Consider the following 13,191-nt stretch of genomic DNA (forward strand, 5'->3'; position numbering starts at 1 on the left):
TGTTAAGAGAAGCATATTTTTACAAAGAAAATAGCTGTAATTTCACCTATCAACTTCAGTTTTATTTTTTTCTGTGTTAAAAGGGGGGAGGGGAGGTGTGCTGGGCCTCATCTGAATCTGCACTTATTTTGTGACAAAAATTAAAAAAACAAGTGAAAGTGACATTTATCAACAGTTGAATATAAAACAAATCTAAGATGGTAAACTCCACTTAGAATTACCTATTTTCTTCCTTATAAAGTCCCTTTTGGTCCATGAAATAAAACTTTGGGGTAACTAGCACACATTTACACCTAATAAAAATACAAAAAATATTATTATATATCATTCACTTATCGAGTGGGGGACTTCATTGCATTCAATGTGTCTCTCTGTTTGTTTGTCAAACCAATAATTTTGTCACACTTGGTCAATATTTTGGACAGTGATGAGTTATATTGTGGTAGCACTTTTTGGGTTATTTAGACAATTCTTCATGCTTTTAGTTTTTCATTATGCATGTTATATTCAATATATTGAATGTCATAACACGAAAAATTGCTGCCATATTTTGTTGACAATATATGTTATATTTATTTTGCTTTATTAGAACTTTGACTGAGATGTTTTTGTTGATTTGTTTTCTACTTTTTTTCAACCCAAAAATTGAAGAAATTACCATTTTAAAGGATTCAAAGAAAAATGAAATTGTCATTTATTAATGCAATTTTAATTTTAATTTAGAGTTCTCTCTCTTCTGATGCTGAACTTTAAGTATTATTTAAATGCCAAATCAGAATACAACAGAGTTCAGAATTCTTTCAAGGTTGTATCGTAGGGATGATTATTTCTTTTTAATCCAAATACAAAAGCTCAGGACAATGATTTTACTTCCTATCAGTAAGCCCCTATAGTAGTTCAATTAGAAATGTAATAGAATTCATAATAAATTATATGACTGATAGAGTACCGTAAGAAAAATTTACATGCAATGTTAATTTTGATTTAAGAGTTATACAATATTTTTATTTTCCAAATTAAAGGGCCCATTAAGAGCATAACATTAATTACAACATGACATAAACATTACAGAGTGATTAAAGAAACATAAAATAATAATTGAAATTCAAATGCATGAAGAAAGGATCAGTGGTCAAGGGGAGATAATTTTGATATATTTTAGAGTATCTAACTAATTTTCTGATTTTCTTAGTTGCAGGCCTTTATCCAGGTATGCGCATAAAATAGATAGAAATCTGCTATCTTCATTAATCATGATCCATGAAAAAAGATCATTTATATTTAAACTATCTAAACTGGGGTATTTTTTTATATAATCAGTGATATCTCTTCTGAGGTTATTGTAAATAGGGCATTCCAGAAGAAAGTGCATTTCATTTTCAATACAATTTGTATTACAATATAAACATATCCTCTCATGTCGAGTTATCCCTCTTTAAGTATAACAATTTAAATGTCAAATCAAAATACAACAAAAGTTTGTATTCATTCAAGCTTGTATAAATGGTAATTTCTTTGTAATCCAAACTCAAACCCTTTAAAACTATAATCTGTAATGTATCCCTGTTATAAAGCCACATTGACTCTTCAGAGGGCTAGTATAATCTGTATCCCTGTTATAAACCCACATTGACTCTTCAGAGGGCTAGTATAATCTGTATCCCTGTTATAAACCCACATTGACTCTTCAGAGGGCTAGTATAATCTGTATCCCTGTTATAAACCCACATTGACTCTTCATAGGGCTAGTATAATCTGTATCCCTGTTATAAACCCACATTGATTCTTCAGAGGGCTAGTATAATCTGTATCCCTGTTATAAACCCACATTGACTCTTCAGAGGGCTAGTATAATCTGTATCCCTGTTATAAAGCCACATTGACTCTTCAGAGGGCTAGTATAATCTGTATCCGTGTTATAAAGCCACATTGACTCTTCAGAGGGCTAGTATAATCTGTATCCCTGTTATAAAGCCACATTGACTCTTCAGAGGGCTAGATGAAGTGTACTTTTGTTATTATATATTCATATTCAATGGTTAATTATTTACAATTGTTCATTAGCTTTTGTAGATAAACTTTAGTCTGTGAGTTTGCCATTTAGACAGTATCCAGGCTTAAACCAATATTTGCACAGTTTTCACACAACCATGACAATGTATGGTACCTTTTAATATTAAAGTCATATGAAACAATGACCGGTGAAAAATAATGTTATTCCCATTCTTGAACCAATGCATACAAACATCATAATTTAGTCTTCTGTGTGCGATTTTATCATTTTTTTTGCATAAATTTCGTATAATTGTCATTTTTTTATTCAATGGGTCAGTGTTGTTGTGAAAATATGGCAGGTAATCAAAGTTCGTGTTTTGAAGCCGAAGTTTAACGATTGTCCCCTGTTTGTCAACAATAAACAAAAAAGCATGGATATTGTGCACGCATGTACATGTACAATCTGATAATTTATTTTAAGGACATACATGCGTATTGCGATCACCAGATTTTTACGAGATGGATCACACTGAGGTTACTTTGCATCCGGATAATATATCGGGGAATTGCTTCCCGGAAGGAAGCAATTAAAATAAAGTAAACTTCTTCTAAATACGAACAAATTAAATAATTTTCTTCAGAAAAAAGTATATGTACATCAGTTTTATAATGAAAACTATCCATTAAGTTATAAAAAAACATATGCATTATTTTTTTTAATTTGAGGTTTCTTATGACTTTAATGATTTTCATAAGTCATTCCAGATATGATTCTTTAATCATCAAACTAAGCGATATACTTTGGATGTCTTTTATGAATACTTATTAAATATTCAATAGATACAAGAAGATGTGGTATTAGTACCAATGAGACAACTCTCCTTCCAAGTTACAATATGTAAAAGTAAAACATTATAGGTAAAAGATACAGTCTTTAACACATTGCCTTGGCTCACACCGAACAGCAAGCTATAAAGGGCCCCCAAATGACTAGTGTAAACCCATTCAAACAGGAAAAAAAGCAGTTCTATTTTATATTAAAAAAAACTAGAAACACTTAAGAAACATATACAAAAACGCTCAGGGGGGACACTTCCTGTATATACAAGAAGATATGTTGTGCCGCTGGACTGAATAGGTACACCTGTTTAAGCTTGAAAATATGTGAATAGGTCAGGAAAACTATCAGGAATTTATGATAAGGTCAATAAATTTCCCATTACCTCTTCGTTGGTCATCTTTCTTGGTGTTGCAGGCTGTTTTTATCAACCCTTTTTTCTCCTATGGCACTTTTGGTATTCCACTCTTACATTACAGACCATTACACACCACTTGAAACCCAAACATTAACAATATGGGAAAAGGTTACATTTTTTTCTACCGGTACGCAATATATAAGAAAAGAATTACATTGTAAAAATCTAAATTATATGAAAAGGGTGGGGTAACAGAACCACAGCGGCATGCCCTATCAATTAAGTATTGAAGTAGCCCTCCCCTCCCCCTGGAAAAAAACAACCACTGAACATCAGGTTCCTAACTTGGGACAGGTGTAAACATATGCAGCTGGTTTAAATGTTTAAATACATGTAGGTACCAACCTTCACCCTTACCTGAAACAATAGAAAAGCACTGTGTGATATATTATACTACCCACTGGGTATACTGTTTTTGTTCCTGGTCACCACTTTATTGTCACAATGCTAGTTCCTACTTTTTTTTGTTATTTTTTATGAAATTTCTATCCATTAGGACAAGAAATGAGTTGGATTTTCAGATAATTCTGTTTTGGCTGCATTTTTATCTGGTTGACAGTCTTATGTCAGAATTACCATCCATTCATTGAATATTTTTTGCAATATTTTATATCTTATGGTAACCTTTTTGTACTCAAGTGTAAGATGAATACTTTTAAGTAAATTTTGTATTGTGTTCCAGTTTACTGCCTTAGTGTTAAAAGCTGCAGGCATGTATATTCATGTTGTATCTCTTCATCTAGTTTTGCCTTCCAGTGATATTGTTTGCCTTAAATTACTGGAGAATACAGGCTTTTTCCCCTGGAGAAGAATCCCAATTTGAAAAAAATGGCTTACAAAAATTATTCCCGAAAAGACAACTTTTTTCCCAAACAATGCAGTCTCAGTAGTAACTGTGCATGAGTACAAACTGAAAAAATTTCATTTAAAAATTTTTCAAGCCTTAAAATGACTATATGTGCAGATTTGAGGGTCTAGTTATGTATCATCACTGACAATAAGGGGTCTTATTTCAAATGAGGGTTTGCCGGTTGAAAGGGGGTCTGCAAATTAAAGTTCCAGTCAAATTCATGGTTTATTATAATTTCCCAATTTGATACAAATGATGCATGCTTTCCCAATAAAAAAGGGTAGAGGTAGTTTTGAAAAAAAGCCAACAATATCACTGCCTTCAAATTCAAAGCTTTCCCTCATAGTTAGTACCTTATCGGTCATATTTTGTCAATCCTTGATAAGTTTTGAACTTGAAGGACACATACCTTTTTTGTCCATACTGTACTCAATAGACTTATTCTAATTAAAAAAACTAACACAATCATGTTAAAATTCTTTTAAGATTTTAAAAATGTGTTAAAACATTGTTTACCTTTTGAATATAATTTAGATTTATATTTAAATATTACAGGTGCTTTTGAAAACATGACGAACAAGGCTGTTTTATTGTAACCTTGTACACCAACATTTAGCCAGCTTCAGCTTCTGCTGTATGAATGTGAGATGCCTGAATAGTAAGTGACCTTTAAAAAGTAACATTTAATACTGTGTTAAGTGGCTTTATAGGATTTAACACTGATAGGTGACCATTTCTTTTTCCTCTTTTTTAATGTTAAGATTTTATTACTTGCTTCTTTATTCAAACTTCTTGTTTTTATGACCATATAAAGTTTTGACTAGGTGATTTTGAGGATTTATACATAAAAGCAGCTGAGGCCACAAGCTATAACCTGCTTTAGAGCTTTTCAGCCATAAAATATGTCCAGAATCATTTGATTTATGGAATATTCATGTTTAGCTATTTTAGAAAAGCATTATTTCAACGGGTAATGGCTGGCCTCTATAATCCATCTTTTATGTCAAAATGGCATGCTTGCATATAGAGAAATGGGATTAAGATTTAAGAACATGTATTAAAAGGTCTAGAATGTTGTAATGTTGAAGAGTACTATACATGATTGTTCCCAACTACAGGGGCTACATGTTAAAAGAAACAACTTAGGTCCTTGTTCAAGATCACAATCTTTATGTCCTATAAATACACTTGTTGTCTCCAATGTATAAATTTTAACATTAGATAATGTTTACTTAATTTTTGGTTCGCAACCACCATAGAATGTTTTGAATCTTAATTTGAATAGTCCTTGTTGCAGTGTTGGTACATTTACTGGGCTCTGGGTCTAACAACCAGCATGTATCAGGCCCTCAGCCAGGAATTTCCAAGGCTGGTTATTTGGACCTGATTGCTATTTCTAGCACTACATTACTTTTGTATACTTTGAAGGATACATATATTTATATACATGATAAAAAAGTCCTTGTCACCAAATTTTATGAAATAGATTGTAAGTATACATTATACAAGCACTATTTATAAAGACTTTGCTATTATACATGTACATCCATAATGACCAAGGTCTCTTTATACTGTTTATTGTGACTTTCATGTCTTTTTTTAGTTTGAACCTATATTGATCGTTTCATTTGAAGCGTTTGATGATCTGTGATAATGTCATAGATTTTAGTGGTGTTCCTTTAACTGGTAGATGAAAGCTCTAAAGGCTACAGATTTATCTACGTTATTTTTCTCCTAATTACTTTGTTATTTTTACTTCATTTCACTGATTAAGTGTGATGTGTATATTAACTCCAGATTATTTACTGTCCTTTTCCCCCTTCAGGACTTAAAAAGAGAAAGTAATATATACCCTTTGGTATCCACAGGTGCAGAGAAGGCATAATTTCAATGTATCCTTTTAAACTTGGGGAATGAATCTAGCTTTAAATGAAAAAAAATATGATTTATTTAATCTTTTGAGGCATTTCACTACCTAATATTATGGTAAATCTTCCCCTAATTCATATGTCCTTAAGAATTGGTATCTTGGATTCCCTTTCATACGTATCAGTCCCTATGTAATTAAAAGGTCTTTCATACTGGATTATATCTGTTCTATGATGTTGACCAGTTATTATCTTGCACATTAATTCTGCTGGTTGAACTTTTTCAAGGTTTTGTTTGCTTATTGGCTGGAGTTTTCATACTGTGATCAGAATTAGAATTATTGTATTATTTATTGGACAGAAGATGGTCATATCTTGTAGCTGGGTCACTGAACACACTTTCACATCCAGCCAATCGTAAAATTATCCATTCTTTGGTCAGTGAAAAGTTAGTACTTGATAAACAAAGTTCATCACCTTCAATTGTTTAAATTATCTTGAATTTCATACAAAACATGACAACCTTTTTTCAAAGAATGTTGCAAGTGTTAGATACCAACTATAATAAGAGAAGCTTCGTTTATGTTAAATAAGTTCTTGTTCAGCATCTAAACCTTTTGCAAAAATTACCACAATTCATCTTTCTCAAAAGTTGTTTTTTTACTTAAGATTAGATTAAATTTCTTTTAGCTGGATGAATCTATCCTTAAATTCTGGTTGCTTGAGAATATTTGTGTACTAGAACAAATGTACACAAAAGGAATCACTGTTTACAAAATGTTTTTGAAATGTAGGCCAATCCTCTGCTATGGAGCTATACTCATATGGTTTGTGCATAGACTTTTATCTTGTTCCACGACAGGGTAATATCAATCAAATTTGATCCACTTAACCCCTTGTAAATCCTGGATCTGCAACTGGCAAAACATGTTTAGTTAATTATTAAACCTCTAAAGAAATAAAATCAATGTTGGTTACAATAAAAACAATATTCAAAGATCTTACAATACGAAGAACTTTGAGGCTGAATTTATTCAAATGAACTGTAAGTTTTAATGGATTGTATCCCAATTTAATTTACTAGCTATATTAGCAACATGACTGTAAATATTAGGATGGTACAGCCAAATATCTAAACCAATTTTTTGTATCTTATGAAAGAATTTAGTAAATGTTTTAAGTAATTAAATCTCTAACTTAATAATTTTTCAATTATGCATAGATTACTTTCATCTGTACCATCACAACAGATCAGAATATATGCTCCATTCATATTAAATTATTCTACACCATCAAACTCTGTTTCATACTGAACGTGAGTGTTTTACAGAAATAAACATAATGCAGACATCAGGCAGCTGTATTTCAATGTTCTGTTTCTAAGTATTGTATAAACTGGAAACAGTAGCTTTGGATTTTAAAAACAATGCACTAACATTTTATAAACTTTTTATTTAGCATACTGAATTTTGTGTTTTATGTTTTACAGACTGAAGATTGTACAAGAAATTGATCAGAAATCACCTGACCATCCCAAGTACAGTTATATCTGGTAGTAAAACATATGGTAGATTAATTAATTAACATATGCTGCACAATTTTATTGATAAGTCATTAATAAACACAACAGTAGGTGCATCTTGATGCACTTTCGGGCAAAAAACTATTGCAGTGTGATGCAGTTTGGGTGGAACTTTTGTTCAAATGCCAATATTGCAAGCTGTGAGCTTCAGTCTAGTTACACTTTCAATTCCTTTACAATTTACATCTTGTGAAATGTAAACTGTATCCGCTTTATGTTTTATTAAAGAAATGTCTGATATATATTATGTAGACATGTGGTCATTTCGATTGATTGACCTTTTAGTGTTTAACATCACTTTCAGGACTGGTTTTTTATGCCCCACCTACGATAGTAGAGGGGCATTATGTTTTCTGGTCTGTGCCTCCGTCCGTCCGTCCGTCGTGCTGTCTGTGCCTCCGTTCGTCCGTCCGCTTCAGGTTAAAGTTTTTGGTCAATGTAGTTTTTGAAGAAGTTGAAGTCCAATCAACTTGAAACTTAGTACACTTGTTCCCCATGATATGATCTTTCTAATTTTAATGCCAAATTATAGTTTTGACCCCAATTTCATGGTCCACTGAACATAGAAAATGATAGTGTGAAATTCAAGTTAAAGTTTTTGGTCAAGGTAGTTTTTGATGTAGTTAAAGTTACATCAACTTGAAACTTAGTACACATGTTCCCTATGATATGTGATATGATCTTTCTAATTTTAATTCCAAATTAAAGTTTTGACCCCAATTTCACGGTCCACTGAACATAGAAAATGATAGTGCGAGTGGGGCATTCGTGTACTATGGACACATTTTTTGTTTTAATTGGTGAAGGAAGCCTTGAGAAAACCATCAATATACAGCAGGAAAATTTGGTGAATCTTTTATATCTATTGATGTCCTTTCCCTTTCCATTTTATTATTTTAGGTTGTAAGTTTCCTATTAGGAAATTTTGTTCATAAAAAAAGGGGTGATTTTTTTTTCAGTTTTCAGACAATAACTCAATGACACTTTGAGCACTTTTTATGAAACTATGGTTACTTGTTTGTATCTTTTTGAATAAGCTCCCTTTTGTTTTTATAAATTTCTGATATGACATTTAAAATTAATAGAACTTTATTCTTTGAACAATCATCAAACTAAAAGGGCAGCAGGGATATCATGCGCTCATGGCTCACCTCTATATATTTTCAAACCTACTCGAAAGTTGTATTTATACCAATGGAAAAATATAGCCCTCACTCCAAAAATTGCATATTCAAAGTCTTGATTTTACCTTTACTGTAATTTCAATCGAAAAGCAGAACTATAATTGTTTATTTGTTGGAAAATGCTAGACTTTCAAAATCATCATCAAAAATAGCTAATCTTAAAAGATTAAGCCCCTATACACCAAGGATCATAAATTTCATTTTCTTGCAGGTGATTTCTGGCCTTCCTTGAATTAAGCTTTGCATACAAGTAGTTAAAGATAAAAGATTTTGTAGAAAAGCTCAAATAAAGTATTGCTTTTGAAATCGCATATATTAGTGTTATCAAATCATCTACGGTGACATGAAATGAGCTATATTAGCAATATGGGGGGAAAATAGAATTATTTTCTGATTTAAAATTTTAAAAATAAAATAGTCGATTATTTAGACTAAACTTAGGTTGCACTGTATTTTGACAGATAAGTCCTAACAAGGCAATTATCCTGTTATCGGAGTACAATACATTTTCATCAATTAAGCATAACGTTGATATTACTAGGTTTGGGGACCAGTTTATACCTGGATGGAGAAGATAAAAGCAAGAGTTATATTTTATCAGGCAGGTTTAATTGACTGGAGGACACTGGGATAGCAGTGATATTTAACGAAGCCTTTAATGTTTGATTGAGAGGGAAGAATATACAGGTAAGTTCGTTTAAGGTGCAAAAGGTAAAAAAATTACATCATTTGATATGTAATACTGTTTGCATTATATAAGAAAATTGTTTTCATTAATTCTTTGATGTGGGAACAATTTATCAGAAAGGCATTAACATTGGGGCAAACAATTAGAATTGAAAAGTAAATGTTAGGATTTAAATTTTAGAATTCAAATTAAAATTAAGATACCAACTTGAAGAAGTTATGTTATTGAGATGCAAGGAGGTGCAAAGAATGACGTTTATACATTAGGATGATCGTAATCCACTAACACGCTTATTATGATATTGTTGAGGGTTGTTCCGTTTTCCTTGTGTGTTTAGTTTCTCGTGCAGTCTAAACTCTTGTTGAACATGTCCCCAAAAACCTCCCTTACTAGGTTCTCAGACATTCAGATTAAATTGTGTTTGTAAACTTAGGAAAATGTTGTCATTCATTCACAAAAAAAACCCAGATATTATACTTTTTTCTGAGTTGAGGAATTCAAAATTAGATGTTTTAAGATGTATTTAATATCATATATATTTAATTATAGTAAAATTTTCAATATTGAAAAGTATATTGGTCTTTTTTCTTAATTCTTTTGGTGCATTGAACAAATACTGTTTGGTTTGTGTGGGAAAATTAATGCTTATAATTTAACCACTGAGCTGATTCAGCCAAACAGCAAACAATTTGGAATTTAATTGACAAGTCTGTCTGAATTGCAAATAGCATCACCACACGATTTTATCAATATGGAGTGTACTTTTATACACAATCATTTGCTGCTAAATGCATATTTGTATTGTCCATTATGGGTTAATTCTCGCCCCTCATCATGAAGAAAATTATGACTGTAACTGATAAACATTAAATTCCATGTTTTAGAAATTGGAGAGCAGAATTAACCTCTCCATCAACTCTAGCAAAAATCAACTCAAGCAAAAATTTTAATTTTTTCTGATTACATTATATATATCTTTTGACCAAAAATTTCACTTGACCTTATTAGTCCTTTTGTCCTGAGTTTGAACTCAGGCAAAAAGATCAAAGTTAGTATAATCATTAGAATTTGAATAAAATGGTCAGTTGAAAGTTGCAATGGTCAACTTTTTGCCAAGTTAATTCACACACAGGTATATTAAATTTGTCACATCTCTCATAGATACAAAAACTATTTAGAAAGCCAAACTTTAGATAAAATGTTAAAAAAAAGTTATAATATAAAACTGAATTAAAAAAATGTTGAACAAAAAATCGTTTGATAATTTTTTCAAACAAACTGCAGTCCTTTTTCACAGAGTTCGTGAAAAGTGGTGGTCCTCAGGATATAACCACCAAAATTTTGCGTAGAACTGACACAATTTTAGTATTTTTCAATAGAATTAATAGTGAGGACCAGCAGATTTTCTTCAAGGACCATCATGGAAAAAAAGATTTCTCAAACTCTGTTTTCAAGCCATTTCAATGCCCACTTTGATCTAGTTTTTGTTGTGGTCCTTTTGTTTATGAACGTTTTTTCTTGAGATAAACATCATCTTACGTGGACAAATTAAACTTTTCTTAAGGCCTGATCATTGAATCATTACAAACAGGACTTCTTAAAGGTTTACAGAACTTTGTACATTCACCTTTGTACATTCACTTTAGGTATACATGAAAGAAAAGGGCTCTTTGTCTAGACATTAAGGACATGCTACCACACACGATACCAATATATCCTTAAAACTTTACACATTTCATATTTTTATCTAAAAGATATAATATCTTTATAACAAACTGAATATATATTTTTGATTTATTTTCCATTTAAATGTTATCAGAAATCAAAGAGGTTGTCTTTTCCTATTGAGGACTCGTCAACTGGACAAAGAATTAACTATTTAAAACTTGGAAGTAATAGTTACGAGTTTCTGGCCCAATGAATGTCAAAGATTGTTATTGTGATGTGATAACCATTAATATTACGATTAGTGCAACGTTGCAGAAAATAAGGATTTATTTTGTCAAATTTACACATTGTATATATTACAATCATCGGAAATGCATTAAATTGAAATTGCAATGAAATAATTTGAATTTATTTCTTTTTTGCTCTTTTAATATGTAGATGAACCTATTGTTGATGTCATCGTTGAAGATGCATTAACTTTTCAGACATAGAATAAACAATTTAGAAAGGGCGATCAGGACTTTCCTTTATTCACTCTATGTGAAATCTTCTTGCCTCAAAGACGGTCTGGTTTGTTCATCATCACTGATATCATATATGATTCTATAACAAATGCAGTTGAAGCATCAACAGGCCCTCCTATGTATTTATGTGAAAAATTAGATACATAAATTTTGCTTTTGGACTAAATGTAACAGAGAGCATAAAAACTAAACACATTCCATCTAAATATTATTGTGCCATAAGGGCCCTTATCGCACCTCCTTATTTATTTGAACATAACCAGTCAGTAATGGGTTTGATTTGAGAGAAAATTTTAACTAAACATAGACTTACTAGGGAGAATGTCAGACTGACATACTAATGTGTTCATTATAACATGTCTTAAAGCATTTCTCTTACATTACTAATCAAACTGATGTCTAACACTGATACAGGCTAATTCATGGAAAATGATATATACATATTCTGACTTTATGTGCGAGGCGATAGTCCAGAACTTGTACATTTTGCATGTTTTGTGTCAAAAAAAGATAGGGTATGACTTTCATATCAGTCCTAATTTTGCACATGATTATTTTGAGGCTTTGTAGAAAAATATGAGAAGATGTGGTATGAATGTCAATGAGACAACTCTCCATCCAAGTAACAATTTGTGAAAATAAACCATTAAAGGTCAAAGTACTGCCTTCCACAGAGCCTTGACTCACACCAAACAGCAAGCTATAAAGGGCCCCAAAAATTACTAGTGTAAAACCATTCAAACAGGAAAACCAAGTTTCTATTATATGAAAAACAAGAGGGTCAAAGAACCACATCAACCACTGAACATCAGGTCCCTACTATAAAAATGTTAGTTCTTTCACCAAAAGATTTTTGTTTTTACAAATCTGTTGGTCTCCTCTTTCATGTTTACCATGGTACCAGTTCATATAATTGGAAATAAACATGAAAGAGGAGAGATTAAATTTACTAAAATAAAAAACTTAAAATCAAGATACCAAGTACATTAGACTCTTTATATAATGTTACACAAATTACTCTCAACTATAACAGTTTCCACTCCAGCAAATTATGTACTTCATAATTCTTTTATAATTTCTAAAATCTTTCAGTTGAATGAATTTTTGATAGACTGTTATTATTTACAACATGACATATTAGGTATATTTTAATTAAAAACTAATATCATTAGCTAATCTTGATCTTGATCATTATCAGAAGTATAGATTTTCAGGTGAAGAGTTATCTTTCCATCATCTAAAAAATATGATTTTATCTTAGGGGTGAATAGGCCATGGGTTAAATGCTCAAAATTATACCTCTTTTATTGCAGAATAGTGGATACTATAATGACCTTATAGATTACATGGCTTTTTTTCTTAAGGCAATTCAATCACCTTGTTTGGTGCACTCGCACATTTCAGAGTTCAACGACTAAAGTTGATCGTAAGTCATGAACAATTAAATATACTTATGATCAACTTCAGTCGTAAGATTTTTTGTGAAACTGACCACAGAAAAACACATGACTGACTTTTTTATGTATAATATATATTATATAAAGTAAAAATTGTTTGCTTCATACAGTTAAATGTC

The 13,191-nt window shown here is 31.2% G+C and overlaps 1 protein-coding gene across 2 annotated transcripts in view; it reads left to right on the forward strand.

The window, feature by feature from the left end:
- The window catches only part of LOC143073660 (semaphorin-2A-like), an 84,829-nt gene that overhangs the window by 1,492 nt on the left and 70,146 nt on the right, over positions 1–13,191 (forward strand). The window contains exons 2-4 of one of the 2 annotated variants that reach the window (XM_076249362.1): positions 4,657–4,759; positions 7,459–7,536; positions 9,277–9,422. The gene's annotated coding sequence lies outside the window, so the exon portion shown is untranslated. The remainder of the gene's footprint in view (positions 1–4,656; positions 4,760–7,458; positions 7,537–9,276; positions 9,423–13,191) is intronic. The other variant, XM_076249361.1, reaches the window with a different exon arrangement.

Source organism: Mytilus galloprovincialis, chromosome 4 (assembly GCF_965363235.1).
Source record: "Mytilus galloprovincialis chromosome 4, xbMytGall1.hap1.1, whole genome shotgun sequence".
Lineage (NCBI taxonomy): Eukaryota > Metazoa > Mollusca > Bivalvia > Mytilida > Mytilidae > Mytilus > Mytilus galloprovincialis.